This window comes from Lichenostomus cassidix, chromosome 1 (genome assembly GCF_008360975.1).
Source record: "Lichenostomus cassidix isolate B80296 chromosome 1, HeHo_3.0, whole genome shotgun sequence".
NCBI lineage: Eukaryota > Metazoa > Chordata > Aves > Passeriformes > Meliphagidae > Lichenostomus > Lichenostomus cassidix.
In genome coordinates this window covers 43,296,319-43,311,740 of record NC_139479.1, presented here as the reverse complement: position 1 = coordinate 43,311,740, position 15,422 = coordinate 43,296,319, and the positions used below count along the sequence as shown (strand labels likewise).

The 15,422-nt window shown below is 35.1% G+C and overlaps 1 long non-coding RNA gene across 1 annotated transcript; it reads right to left on the bottom strand.

Annotated features, from left to right (window-relative positions):
• Positions 1 to 5,114: 5,114 nt before the first annotated feature.
• Positions 5,115 to 13,829, bottom strand: LOC146444604 (uncharacterized). Its single transcript, XR_014849879.1, has 2 exons — positions 13,685 to 13,829; positions 5,115 to 5,378 (listed from the first exon to the last, which is right to left on the bottom strand). It is a non-coding gene; the product is annotated as an uncharacterized LOC146444604 (long non-coding RNA).
• Positions 13,830 to 15,422: the final 1,593 nt, after the last annotated feature.

The window sequence follows — 15,422 nt, the reverse complement described above, 5'->3', positions numbered from 1 at the left end:
TGTTGTGTAAATGATCTCTGGTCCAGGAATAGTGTTAATTGTATTAATTTTGTTTTAAAAATTACTTTATTGATATAATTGAGAAAGTTTTTGAGACTTATCTTCATAAAGATGAAGCTTCAGCTTTAAGGGATATTATTTGTTTACCTTCCTCAATAGTGAACGTGTGTAAAAAAATAATGTTTCTGTTGTAATGTATTCCATGTCCTTGGTACAGTATGTTTATTCTTTGTTTATCTGTGAATCCATTCAGCTCTTTGTGTATATCTGCCTTCTAGTGTGGTCAAAGAAAATTATTCCAAACATTTTTACTGTATGGCTTGCCTCATTTGCCTTAATATTTAAGTTTAAAAGTTTATTCTCTGTCCACTTCCTTTTATATGCATCATTCTATATTTTGGATGATTTTTTTTTCCTTCTGCAAGTCTATGTATTGCTGTTCAGCTTGTTTGTTTTTCCATTTGACTCTGCCTATTTTGTTGTTTAGTGATATACTCTTGTTCAAAACCTCTAACATGCTGAATTTAAAATTATTCATTACTACAGTGTAACTTGATGGGGAAAACATCCTTTCCACAAAGGAACTGAATTTGAATACTTTATGGCTATTAGCACACTAAACATTGAATTCATCCTTGTGTTGTTAAGAATTTGATCAAGATGAGCTTTTCTTCTTGCTAATCTTCTAATGAGTTGCTCAAAGAAGCATGGTACTCAAATGTCCAGGTTCTTTAGCAGTATTGCTTTTCTTTCTGTACAGGTAAACAGGTAAGGACTGTCTTCCATATGACTGTTTTTTTGTAAGACAAGCGTAAGAAAAAAGTCTATCCCACATACCAATAGCTATAATTCAAGCGCTGTAGTGTTGCAACAAAATTTTGGTTATCAAGGTGACATTCTTCTCTCATTACCTCTCTGTTGTGTGAAGTTTATCATTCATTCTCAGCCAGTTGTCTTCATTCTTTCTAATGGCAGCAATGAGAAAAAGACATAGTTCTCAAGAATACGTCACCTTTGTTGAAATGGGAAGATGGATTTTGTGAAGTTTTTGCTTCTCCCAATTGCATCACAGGCTGCATTGGTTAATAGTTTCTAGTCCTAAATTTTAAACTCAGTTTTAAGTATCTGAATTTAAGAGACAGACATCCCTTCACTGTGGAATAAGTTTTCTCACTACAGCTGCATTGATTACGAGGAGTCATTAATAGCTTGCAACAAATGAGACACCAGTCATTCTGGCCACAGTCCAACAATGCAATTAAGACCATGCTTAGCATTAATCAATGGAACTGACTTCAGAGAAACTACTCACAAACCTAATGTTAAGTAGGCATTTAAATATACAAGGAATGGACTGTTAGAGAAAACTAAGATCTGGACTTCAGAAATTCAGTAGATAGTACCAAGTAAATGTAAGAATGCAGCACAGCTACATATTAAAAGACATATGGACTAGAGTTTAAAAAAATAAAACCCCACAAAACCCCACTGATTATATAGTGTCAGATTCAATGTTGGAAATAATTATTTTAAATGGTCAAGGACAAATAATTGCTGTTGCAAAATTAGAAAAATAAACAAGTCTAGGGGGATCTTCCTGGAGGCTATGCAAAGGCAAAAGTCCATGTCTCATGCTGCATGATAAAAGGGACGCAGAGAGGCTCTTCTTTGAATGAGCAGTAGATGGAGACTCACAAGATGCAGCTGTTTCTTAAGGGAAAAAAGAGAACATGGAATCCTGTGGAAACAAACCTGAATGGGAGCCACCAATGAGTTCTTGCAGGGCATAAAGAGAAAAGCATCCTAGGATTCATCAGAAAAGCTTTGCCAGCAGGTGAAAGAGGATTCTTTCTCTCCAGACAGTGCTGGTGACACCAGACTTGGACTGCTATGTCCAGATCTTGGCTCCCCAGGACAGGGAAAGCATTGAAAAACTGGAGAAAGTCCAGTGCAGGACTGCTGCAAAAGTCAGGTTTTGGATCAGCAATAATGTGAGGGGAGGCTAAGGAAAAGGGACATATTTATCCTGGAGAAGGGAAGGCACAAGGAGACTGTTATTGCTGTCTACAGCTTATTAAAGAGAAAGAATAGAAAAGTTAGATCCAGACCATACTAAGGCGCAATGCAAAACAAAAACACCAAGTTGGAGCAGGGAAAAGCTGTATCAGGCTTTTTTTTTTTTTTTTTTTCACCATTTGAGTTATCAAACAGGGGAACAAGCAACCACAGAGTCTGAAGAATCTCCATCTTTGGAGATATTTATGACTCAAATGGATGAGACCATAAGCAACCCTCTGTAACTGTAGCTCTGCTTGAGCAAGGAGTCTGTCTAGATGACCTTCAAAATTTCCTTTCAAGACTCAATTATTTTATGACTGTATCCTCCTCACGTGAATGAAATTATGATTTTGAACTAGTCGTTCAGTGGAAATCTTCAGATTAATAGTTCATGACTGGACATGGTATATTTATTGACCATCTAGTTATCACTGTATATGCAAGAATAACAGTTTATTGCCATATTGGCTTCCTTTATAGCACCAGGTACTCTGAAAGACTCTTAATAGGTGGGAAGAATTCATATCAGGGTATATGAGAATTTAACCCTCTCCATGGGAGATATATGAGCAGTCAGTAAGTTCCAGACCAGCACTGGAACATTTTGAAAAGTTGTTAATTATTGGAGGGATGAAAAGAAAAATTACATGACTTTCTCTTCGACCAAGTAGAGACTATACTGTAACAACTGAATAAACTGGGTAGTAGCTGTACATTGATTAACAAGGGATGAAACAAGGATATATCACTTGGAAAAATGTTAGCTCAATAATTGGAATACTTAGTAATCCTGTGCATCAGGATGTGAATAGTGACAACAGAAATGGACACTAGACAAAAGAGATTGAACTGACATGCTTATACATTTCTCCTTAAAATTTCAGCACATAACCAAAACACCATGCAACAGACTTGCTTCATTCTGGGCACGAAGCCACATTAGATCTAATTCCAAATCTACCATCAGCATCTTCAGACTAAGCATTTTTGCTGCTGTAGATATTTTAAATTATGGATGCATTTGCTAAGGGACGTCAGAGGGAAATTAAATAAAACTGTCCTTGGCAGTGACTAATAGGCTATTGTTTCTGTTCTGGCATGCCTTGTTTTGGTTAGCCTTTTTTCATATTATGTTGTTATTTCAATAATCAAAGGATAAAGTAGTCTTGAAATTGACTATAAGACAGGAAGTGGCTTTAAAATTACAACCCCTTTATAAACTTGGGCCAACATGCAGGCAAATTCAAATGAAGCATTTGTGAGGAGCAATGTTTATCAGCAAGTTAAAGATGCAGAAATATTATATTCTTCCACTTTTGCTAATAGTTAAGGATTAGCAGAAAGAGCACATAGAAAGCCATTTAAGAGTTTCTTTTTTCCTCAGAAAATAATGTGTCCTTGTCACATTCTTTAAAAAGAAGTGTATGAAGCTTTAGAATATGAAAACTACAAAATGTGTACAGGAGGTCTGGGATGATCACAGACATGAGCAAACCAAAAGCAGTATTGTTGCTCACTGTGCCTTGTGGTAGTTAAAGTGATTACAGTTGTTAGGAAAAATTTCCTAAACTTGATGATTTATGAGTACACATAATTAATAAGAGAGATTATTTCTGAAATATTCCTGAGATTAATTCTGAATCATACAACAATAGTTATGTTGCCTTTTTTTAAGTGCTATACTTTTTTGTGAAGATTTGATAGGAAAGATTTAAGTTGATGTTGTTGCCTATGTCAGAGCTTTCTGACATATTTTTATTTATGTTATTTATTATTATAGTCTAAGAAAAATATTAATCAAATTAATTAAATTTAGCCTATTGATTATTCTTTTAAAATTAATTTAATGTCTTTTTTGGAGATGACAATTTAGTAATTAATTTTAGAGAGGGATAAAAGACTTGAATATTTGACACTAACCTAATCTTGTGTAACAATTTCTAATTCTAGGTGTTCAGTTGAGATGGCATTTATTTTAAAATAACATGAAATTGATTTGGAGGCAGCAGCTCACTTCCTTGATTCAACATTGCAGATCTGTGAGTTATTGCACAATAACTTTGTACTGATGGTTTTGTTATCTGGCTAACTTGGCATAAACTGCTTAACATTGTTAATATTTAACCCTAAATACTATGTTACAACATGGAAAGACTTATATGGAGTAACATGTTAGAAAATAATCCATTCCTGATAAGGAAAAAAAGGTAAGTCTGTTCCTGATATTATAGTGTTTCTTGAATAAATCTTCCTTCATCACTCAGTTAATTCTGTTTTTCTTTTAAGTGATATGGTTTTGTTTCTGGATTTTTGTTGTTTGGGTATTTTTTCATGATGATTCAAGTTAAGGTGTTCACTTTAAAATCCCAAGGGTGTTTGTGCCATAAAGAACAAGACATGATAAAAATTACAGAACTACAGAATTGTTCCATGGGCTGGAAGACCTTCTCAAAGAGGAACAACCCAGCTGATTAGAGCAGGGCCAGGTAATGCACGATGCTCAGGACCATGTCTAGTCAGTTTATATTTCCAGGGAGGGCAGAAGGTGTTCCCAAGGACCTCTTTAGAAAGTTGTCATTTGTTTAAAATAGCTCAAAATTAATTCAGGAAAATATAAAGGCTTAAGTTTTGTAACATTGATTTATAACCTCTAATTTCTTCATATATCTCTTTTCACTAGGGAAAAATACTGAAGTCTCAATATTTTTTCCCCTTCAAGGGAAGAAAAGATAACTTCTGCCAGAGGTTGTGGGGTTTGTTTTTTTTTTTATTTCACATGACCTAATAAGATTCTAAGAGAGGAAAATCCTCACCTCAAGAAGTTTCATCTATTGCACAAATCATTTCGTTCTTCTCAGTTCTTTTTAAACATACATTTTTTAAATATAAAAATAACAAGATTATATTGAGAATTTGAAATCTAACAATACCTACACCACAGCACAAAGGTAAAAGCTCTGCACTTATTCTGCTTACTTATTTCCTGTTTTAAATTCAAGAGTAATATTAGCCACCACTGTCTTAAGACTTCTCAGCTGTATAGACAAAACTGGTGATTTGGGTTTTTTTTAATCCCAACTATTTTGAAAATCTGAGGAAAGCTTTAGAAATCATGGATGGGAATGAGGGTCTGACTCCCTTTGTCTAGTTCATTTACTTTTAGCTTTTTATTGTCAGATATAGATGATACAGACCAGTCCTTCCCACAGGACCTTCTAAAATCCTTCCCACTATTTGTGAATGTCTCTCTCATCTTCCTATATGATGCTTTGATTTGACTTGCAGCAGTGGATTATCTCAGTCTTGCATTTCTCAAGCACCTGGAAAGAGAAAAGGGAAAGAAAGATAATACAAGAAGAGAAATATGAATTCAAGAAGCCAGGAAACCTGTCAAAGTGCTATGTAGTTTATTTTTATAGTTGTAATTAGGAAGAAGAACCATCTATCTTGGCTAAATTTGACTCACATTGAGTACAGCAGAAGGTTACTGGAACTGTGAGATAGTGCTGGCTTTTATTGGTTTACAGCTAACTCTAGAACAACCCACCACTCTGTCCTCTGGCACAAATATGTGTTCATCAGAAAAGACCATCCATCCATCACTGATTTTCAGAACAAGTTCTATTATGTATGCATGAACTTGTTCTTTATATGTCTTTTATTTTAGATATATTAAGTTGCATTTTCTTTGAATGGATTTAGCTCCCCTAACGATCAGGTTATCTCTCTTTGCTCTTGTTATTACCCTTCACTGTATCAGCTCCTTTTACATGTAAAAGTGTTATCAGTAGTGATTTATATTTCTGTTCAATTTTTTTAATTAACATCTTTGCAGAAAGCCAGAACACAATTGAAAAATCCCCACCAGGTGATGATCATTTTTTAGATAAATAGTTATTGAGCTATCCCCATTAACTCTTCTAAATCATTTTAACTTAATCTTTTCTTACACTGGACAGTGTTACTAGTCAATCAAATAAGTATATGACAGCCACCTGTTTACCAAAAATACTGTTGATCTACAATGTGTCTGCATAATTTCTTTACTAACCAAACCTGTAAACTCATCAATGAGAAAAATTAGGCATTGTTGAGGGATTTTTTTAGCTTGAAACCTAAGCTGACTGGTAGTAGTTAAACTCCTGTTCTTAAACTCTGTCCAACAAACCAAAGGGTCTCAGCTAACAAATTCAAATTGTTTTCTTGGTCTTTCCTCATTAAGCAAAACAAAGTCATCTGGTAGCATTGGTTACCCTGACTCATGACTGTATTCATGTGATCCTTTGTAAAACTACCTGGAAATTCCATTTATTGATCTTTTGCTTTTCATTATTTCAGCTGCACTGTGTTTTTCAGAAGAATACCTTTTGATTGCAGAGATTTATGATGTAGTGCAAGATAGACTTTGTGTTTTTCTTGTTAGTCAAAGCAGTCAGGGTCTCTCAGGACAGGACAGGACTTGGCAACCAGGTGCAGGGAAGCTGAGGAGCACTGGCACAGTTTCTACCCCAGCCCCTGGCATAAGTCACCTCCCTGGGATGTGGACCAGGTGAGGCCCAGGCTGGGATGTGGGCCTATGGATTGGGGTCAGAATCAAACCTGGAGAGGGTAACCATAGTCCCTTCATCCAGAATGGCCTGGCAGGGCTATAGAAATGGGGACAGGGGCAGGACAAGTCAACACCTGGTGATGGGGGGCAGATGTCAGCCCATGGATGAGGCTTTAGATTCAGATTAGCAGTACACAGACAAGAACAGGCAGGGTAAGATGTGTCAAGTAAAGGGAGAGCGTTCCTGGAAAGGCTTTTTCCATACCTTTGTGGAACAACCCTTCATGCCAATATCAGGTCAGATGGTTGTGTATTTTTACCCAAACCCAAGGGAAGGGGCTCAGGGTCCTGATGCAAATTCTCCTCTTTGCCATGTTCACACAGCAGCACTATCTACCAAAGAGATGCTTCTGCTTCAATTTTGGGATGTCAATAGTAGAGAGTGCATTTTTGAAAGGAAGGGAGGTGGAAGAAATGCACCAATGGGAACAAATGGCTGCAAGTTCAGGCAATCAGTTCTACTAACAGGACAAAGCCTGCTCAAAACTATTTTAAAATTTCCCCAAGTGCATTTCCAAGTGACCAGGACTTTCTGTATCAGTGGTGAGATATGCAGTGAAACTCTGCGAAGCTTAGAATAAGGGATAACATAGTGCCATAATTAATTCTAGAAAGTTTATCAAGTGTACCAAATATTTTCACTATACAATAAAAATGGTAGCTATGAAAATATGTGGACATAACATCATTTTAGATTAATTATCTTATGATTTATGAAATTATAATGTGAAAATAAATAACTAAATAAAGTGAGAAATTGCCTCTATTTGTTGGAATATTTTCCAAATGATAAAAAATTTGGACAACCTTCCACATCTATTTTTCTTATATGAAGACAGATGTCTTGGTGTGAAGTTATTTTAAAGGTATTGACTATAATGAAATTATTGATTAATTTTGTTATCCCAAAATATCTTCGCTTCCATAGAAAATTCCTCAACTCACTTGTCTGAGATACACAAATTCATTACTAAAATAATTAAATTGTGTGCCTTGGCAGGTTCTCTGGCAAGTGATTCCACATTATAATTTGCAGAGAATCTAAAATGACAACCAAGTCACCTTCTTTTGTGTCAGAACTTTAGAACTGCAGCTCTGCCAATGTAATCATACAGAAAATGAACACACATGCAAATAAAAAATTACATCCATGCAAGCTGCTCCAGTTTTTTCAACATATTTCTTTCTGCCTTTAAAAAATGTGAATTCATAACTGTACTGGAACTTGCTTTAAGACTGCACAAATTTTTTACATAGGTTATCATGAACATGATTAATTTCTATATTTAGGATGTTTGTTTGGTCTTCCTTGTCAATAGCATTTTTTGATCAAGAACCCATTTGCTTTAAGGGTAATTATCATGAAACTGGCTTTCACCCATCTCCTCTTGCTTTAGGCAACAATAAGGCTGCTTTATTTATAATTGTTACTAATTTTACTGGGTCTTGAAACACTGATGAAATAGAGAGCACCCTCTGGCGTTATTTTCTTAGCTCTGTGTCAAAATGTTGAACAGTACTTGCAAACCAATTTGTATTCTAATTATGCAGCTTGGGAACGACCTTGTAAAGTTGATATCTTGCCAGTATTTTAAAGGATTTATGTAAATGTTTTCCTTATATGAAGCTAGAGAAAACTACACAGTTGGTAAAAAAAGCATCTTGTATATACAGAAAGGCAAATTAACCTCTGACACATCTCAATCAAAATGGAATACCTGTTTCAGAGAAGTGTTTAATTTTTTATGTAAAAATAATAAAAAAAACTCTGTAACAAGAAACAGAAAACACTTTTGTTGCTGCTACTCTTTGAATCTCAAATAAAAAGATTTTTTTCTGATTCATGAAAGCTTCACTTCAACAATTTGACAGATGGTAAATGATTTACGTGTGTGTTCTCTGTATTATTGTATTCCTCCTTGAGAGTGAGTGGTAATGTGGATTTTCTGGAAGAGGGGAGACTGCTTCTCCCTGGTGAGTAACTATGTCTGTGAGTAAGAGAGGGCACCACAGACTGCACAACATAACAGTAACAATGAGGAGCCCCTGAAAGAAAATTCAAGACTGCAGATAAAAATAATGCTTATAAGAACAGGAAACATAAAGGAAAGGATCAGAAGAAATGGAGGAAATCCTCCTATGAACAAGAGTTGCACAATTAGCTCCAAGTTAGTCAATGAGCTGACTGAAAGAAACTGAAATGAGACATGCAAAAACAAAATAAGCAGGACATGAACTCTTTTCAAGCTCTTTTTCCTCTTTTTTTTTTTTTTTTGTTTATTTTAGTTCTGTTTCTGTGCTGTCCTTCTTGGTCATTTCAAGATTTATCATTTAAAATACAAATTCTGTCTGACATATTTTGTATTTTATTTAATGTTTCTGATGTTTGAATAGCTCACTGTGGAGAAAAGATCTAGGATGATCCACCTTAAAGCCATGGCTGACATGCCTCCTGTGCTTCAAGTGTCTCTCCTCATTGTTAATCTAATTCCTTATTCCCTTCAAAATACTGCTCTGAAGGTGCTGCATCACATCTTATTTTTCTTTCAACATGTAGCTCATTGTTATTATTATTGTCAAAATTTTACTTACTAACTGGATTTACTCTCCATCTTTCTGACCCATATACTTGTATATTCTCAATAATTGTTGTTATTGATCTTCATGTCATCATGCTCTGGCCAGAAACTGAACAAACAGTTTAGGACTGGAGCTAGAATTGCTCCAGCAAAATCTGAAAATTTTCAAGGAGATTTTATTAGACACAGTAAACACATTAAACTGCATTGAAAGGCCCTCACAAAATTCAGATTTTCCATTCTCAGAAGGCATTTGTGGCTAGAAATAAATTCACTCCCAGTGATTAACTATGGATGTGATTTCAACTAAGCAAGTTGAGCTGAAAGGAGAAGGAATAAAAACATATAAATTTAGCAGTGGGCCATTATTTTTTTCTTAGAAATGCAGAAGCTGACAGATGGGCTCCAGAAGTGAAAGTGAAGTGCAGGATATAGTTCACCTTCCTACAATAACCCGAAAATCATTTAAATTAAATGTATTTGCTCCCACTCTTGTCAAATGAGAAACAGACATCCCCTTTGCCATATGCACAGGTGATTAACATTGTGTGATTTATTAAAAAATGAATTTATACTAGCTAAAGTTTAAATGAGTAAGTACATTTGTACTATTTTTAAAAGAAAAGTGAGAGGTCTCTTCATTTTTAAAATATCATTAACAATCCATATTTTCATATTTTACATGCTGAACCTACCAGCAAATTAAAATGTTATACAAATACTCTGGTATTCGATGTCAAAGAAGAAAACATTTCTTTAAAAAAGAGATTAATCCCTTTAAAATTAGTTATGTTGGAGCATCTAAATATGTATTTGTTTATACAGTTATATAATATGGGTGCATCTTAAAAATATAATTATTTGTTATGTAACAGGATGCTCAAATTGCATTTAAACCAGCAGTTTGTAGGAGGCAGGTGTATGCACCAAGTTCTTGACACTGAAGGATGAAACATGTTGCTCCCAAGTTAATAGTGATAAATGCTAGTCTTGAACAGTGGTCTCAAACAGATAAAATGAAAAAGAGAGAGGAAATATTTTGTGGCATTTTAAGGGATATAATCAAGATGATATAAGAGAAACACCAACTCTGCTCCCCTTCTGAGCATATGCCAGATATGAGAAAATACAGATGTGCCAAGGCATGTAAGAGATTGACTTGATTCAGGTCCTGCTAAGTTCCAGGTCAGAAGGCTCAGGCTTTCACAGATGAGGAGGGGCATCAAATTGACCCAAAACATCTTGGTGGATGTCCTGCTTCTGGGAGCTCACACTGTTCACAAAATGCAGAATCATTAACATAAGAGATCAAACCGTACAGGCTGTTTTAGCCTTAGTGAGATGATGAATTCAACCTTCGTGACTTTCATGTTCAAGGACAAACTATCAAGATACTTTCAATGTTAAATTTTATACTATAGCATATGTCTTCAGCTAGTTCTTTTAGAATATAAAAAATGCACGAGTAACTATATTTTAAAAAGAGATTAATCAAATGTTTAAATCAAAATTTTATAGAGCCTATTAACTACACATCATAGAAAACCATCAGAGATTCAAGATGCAACCATTTCCTCTTCCAGAGTCCTCAACCAGTACTTATGATAAATTTTTAGCCTGTATCTTTATAAAAACTCTTTTATTAAAACTTAGAAGCTATCTGCCATGGTAAGTTTATCATTACCCTCATTTAAACTCATAATTTACTTAAAGGTATAATGTCTATTGTAACATTATATGTAACAAAAATTTGCAAACCAAATCTAATGAAATTTTCTTCATTCTGCTTTTTTTGTAAGTTCTCAGGGCAGTTTGGAGGGAAGTGTTCCATCAGAATCGCCTCAGAGAAAATTATGTTGCATCTTCACTACTCTCAAAGTTTCACCTCAGTCAACTTAGGAATTTCCAGTTTATTATAATATTTTGGGTGCAGACTTTTAATCGTATTTTTACTCCTAAATTTCAAAATTGATAACTTCCAGATTACTATATTTAGACTCCACTTTATGGACAAATCCATGTGAAACTGATTTCTGTCTACTTTTTACATTTTTGAGATGATCACCAGTACCTTGTCCCCTGTGTGTTACTATATCACTTATTATTTTGTTGCACAAAGTCTCATACTAATTTGCAGCATTCCAGTCAAAGCATTTGATTGTATTGATAACTTTTTGTACTGTTTTGGAAGAGTTAAGAAGGAAACTAAGAAAATAAAATATTTAAAAAGAATATGCCTAATCTAAGGAACATTTGTGCTTCATAAAAAAATATTATCATTTCATGTTTATTCAGAGCCAGTACAAATTATTACTAATTTTCTTTGAACCAATGACTCAAGGATTTCAATCTGTGTACTCCCTCTGGCTTTTTATTATATTTTTCTTCCTTCTCTCAAGGGTTAACATTCAATTTATGAATACATAATGTGTTTCTGGTTTTCTGGTTTTCCAATGCTTGTGTTATAAATTTAGTTAGTCCAATTTTAAAAGATAGTTTCAAGTTCAAGATTATTGGAAATTGAATTAGGAATTTTGTACCTCATTTGTAAGGTTCTGACAAACTGGGTGGAATGGTCAACCTGTGTCAGTTATTAATATCTCATATGGGAATAGAGCTTTCCTATATCAGATTAATATGTACATACATATGCTGTATGTGCTGAAAAATCTCTCCTGTTTGCATGTTAGGCTTCATGAGATCCAGTTTCAGCTCCTTTGTATCTTGCATCTTATTTGCTGGTAGTCAGACTATGTTTTTAAATGGCTGTGAAATGAATGTCAACTTTTCCAAGGCTGTTGCAGTCTGAAAAAGACTATGTACTCTTGAAAGCACTCAGCAGTTTGCTCAAAACTGTACATATGTATTGTTTTGGGAAGTGTTCTCTAAAACCAGTAAAATAACAAAGCTTTAAAATATAAATAAGAACTTTGAAAGTTTAAGAATAACCATTGGTAAATCTAAGCTTGCTCTTGCTATTCTTCTTAAAGGTAAAAATTGCTTTTTAGAAAATCTAGACCTGTAAAAACTGTAAACGATAGTAACATCCATATCACTAATAATGAGCAGGTCATGTATATAACGTGGGATATGGAGAAAATGTTTCACTTGCCCTAACCCCATAATAAAGGAAAAAAAAAAAAAAAGAAAGCCTTAACACTCAGAGGGGCACTTGTGCTTCTTACACAGGAAGAAGTTTCAGATACTAAATTTTACTTTTTAATACTTTTGATCTCTCCCATCAAATATATTTTGAGTTACTTTAGATGTAAGGAAGCTAAACTTTTGCCTTTTGTGAAGGTGAATTTTATATAATAACTATTTGGTATGGAGGGTGGGAGGAATGGAATGTCAGGCTCGATAACAAGGCTAACAGTGCTCTCTCCATGTCTTGTCTCCCCTCTCTAAGTTTCCCAGACTTGTGCAAACTTGATCCATGAAACGTACAAGATCATGCCATTTAGAAGGAATTCAGGATGTTAAATAACAGTTATTTGAATCTATACTTCTGAGAAATGTGTTGGAACAACTACAGGTTGCTTTGCCATATCATGCTTGCCTCTCAGTGGAATAACATTCCCTATTACTCTGAACATGAGGTTATATCTGCTCTAAGGCCCAAGTTCAAAAGTAAGCAAGATTGTCCCATTTATTGTGTTATTTCCCTTCAGATTGTCTCCCATTCTATTTTTCCTCCTTGCACACCACAGAAAATACATTAAATAGAGGGGTTCATTTGTTGTATGCACAGATACGGGAAATGCAGGAACAATATAATAGGAAATGTCACTTAAATTTCCTCCTTGGTATTAGTTTCAGACAGCATCCTGTGTGCTGGTTGCCTTATGCCCTTCACTACTTAGAAACTGCTGCAGTTTTGTGATGTTCTCTGTATGTAATTTGTGAAGTGCTTTGGGATGAAAAGTGCCATATAAATGCAGGGTATTATTATAGTGTACTTTGCTTGACTGGAGAAGCTTCATCAGGAAGACTGTTTTATTGGGTTATCTCCTAGGTAACTGTGATTCACTGTAATGATAGTGACTAGCAGTCTTTAAATTGGACAGTAGTGGCACAACTACAATCTAGTGGGAATAAAATTGGATAGCACCAAGTTAGGTAGTGTTGATTAACCATGTACTAAATGGATATGAAATTATAAGCTCTGGCTTCTTAATGAACACACATTTGCAATTCAATATTAAAGGCCATATTTTCCAAGATTCTCCAGAGATTTTGGTAACTGCAAGAAGTTACTGCACTATCATATTTAAGCCTCTGCATTTCAATTGCATTTAAAATATTTAAGTCATTGTACTCCTTCTAAGTTAAAAATCACAGAAAAATGCTTTGCTATACATATTTTATATATACAGTTGTAGCAATTGCATGGTAATTAAGACCTCAATTCGGCAAAGCTAATAAGGAAAAAACCCACTTGCTATTTCTGGAGGACAATTCACACATTTGAAGTTCATATTTGCATATTATGATAAGAAGCCTTTGGATAATCAGATGTCATATTCCCCCTCCCACTGAACCACTACAGCAACACAAACTTCTTTCTCTCACTTATGCATGACACTCCCTCTTTATAGTTACTCTAACAACTTATTTTAAAAAGCCTTAGCAGTACAGCTAATCTCTCTTTGCTGATTTCCACATAGGATGTTTAAGAAACAGGTCACTGAAAACGGACAACAAATTGTATTATGTATTCTCTGGGATACTAGACCAAAGCCAAACAACTTGTCCCTTTTTACTATCATCTGTCCTTATCAGCACCAGGGAAAAAAAGTCTCTTATTGCCTTTAGACTTCAGCAACAGAGCCATTTTCTGGTAGCTGCTTGATAAGTTTTTTTCTGTTGCTGGAGAAAAATAAACATATCCAGGCAGTAGAAAGAACTCTCCTCTTGGTATGATGGCAAAAGGTTCCACTATGAAAGTGAGGAAGCTGAGAAATGTGTCAATAAATTGTAGGCTGTTGCCACAAATGCAGCCATGCAATAAGGGTATACTTGCAGATAAAAGCAATAAAACATCTAAAGAGATTTCTAAGAATCATGTGACAGCACCCTTGGAAGCTTCTCATGTAGTAGTGAAAAACTCTCTTGATCCTTCTCTATATCACAAGTGCTATACAGAGCTTGAAAAATGCATTCCCAGTGCTCTTCTGGAGTACCTATTAATTCTCATAGTTACTCAGCTGGGAAATAAAAATTGCCATGGGTTTAGATAAAAAGGTTAGATCTTAAATTGGTGTTGGAGAAGTTTAAATAAATAAGACATCTAGAAACAGTTCTATATCTACCAGAATGCAATCTGGATTATCAGAATTTGATATTTATGACATATTAAGATATAGGAAGAAGAAAGCAAAGTGGCTTGCAAACAGAAACTGATATTAAAATTCAACCACACGAATTTAAAGTTTTACAGGTTTAAAACTAAGCCTGAGCTAGTAGAATTCTGTGTCCTTATAGTAGATGAAGAGAAAAGAGAATTTGCACTTACTAGTACAGTAAATTTAATCATAAGATGTTAAATGTTGGCATAGATGCATTTCACTTGGACTATTGACACTGAGATCTTTTATGGGTGAGAAACCCCAATATCTATGTGACCATATTCAGGCTCTTCTGTGGTGTCCAGCATATCAATGACCCTTGTGTCTCTGCTACAGCATAGATCTCCCTCCTCTATCTCCACTAAAACACCACAACAAAATCCTCACTAGCACATCATCCCTCAAATAATATTGTGCTGCCCCCAGGCTTATCTCTAGCCAGACTTGTTTAAACCCATTTCCCCTTCAGATCTAGTTTAAAGTTCTTTCAATGAGCTCTGCCAACCCCTGTGCGAAGACTATTTTCCCACTTTGAGACAAGTACACCCTATTTGTCACCATCTGGCCTGATGTTGTGTAAACTGACCCATGATCAACACCACCTCCCTCCCCACAAATTCTGTCACTGACACCAGACTCTGAGCCAAGTATTTATCTGCTGACTCTTCCTGATAGTACTCTCTTTATTTCCTGCAGCCGGAAGGATGGAGAACACTACTGTGCTCCTGATCCCATAGACAGTCATCTCAAAGCTTCTGTTGATTGTCCTCAGGCTTCTTGTAACTTCATTGCTGTCTACCCGAAAAAATGGACAGTGATCTGAGGGCT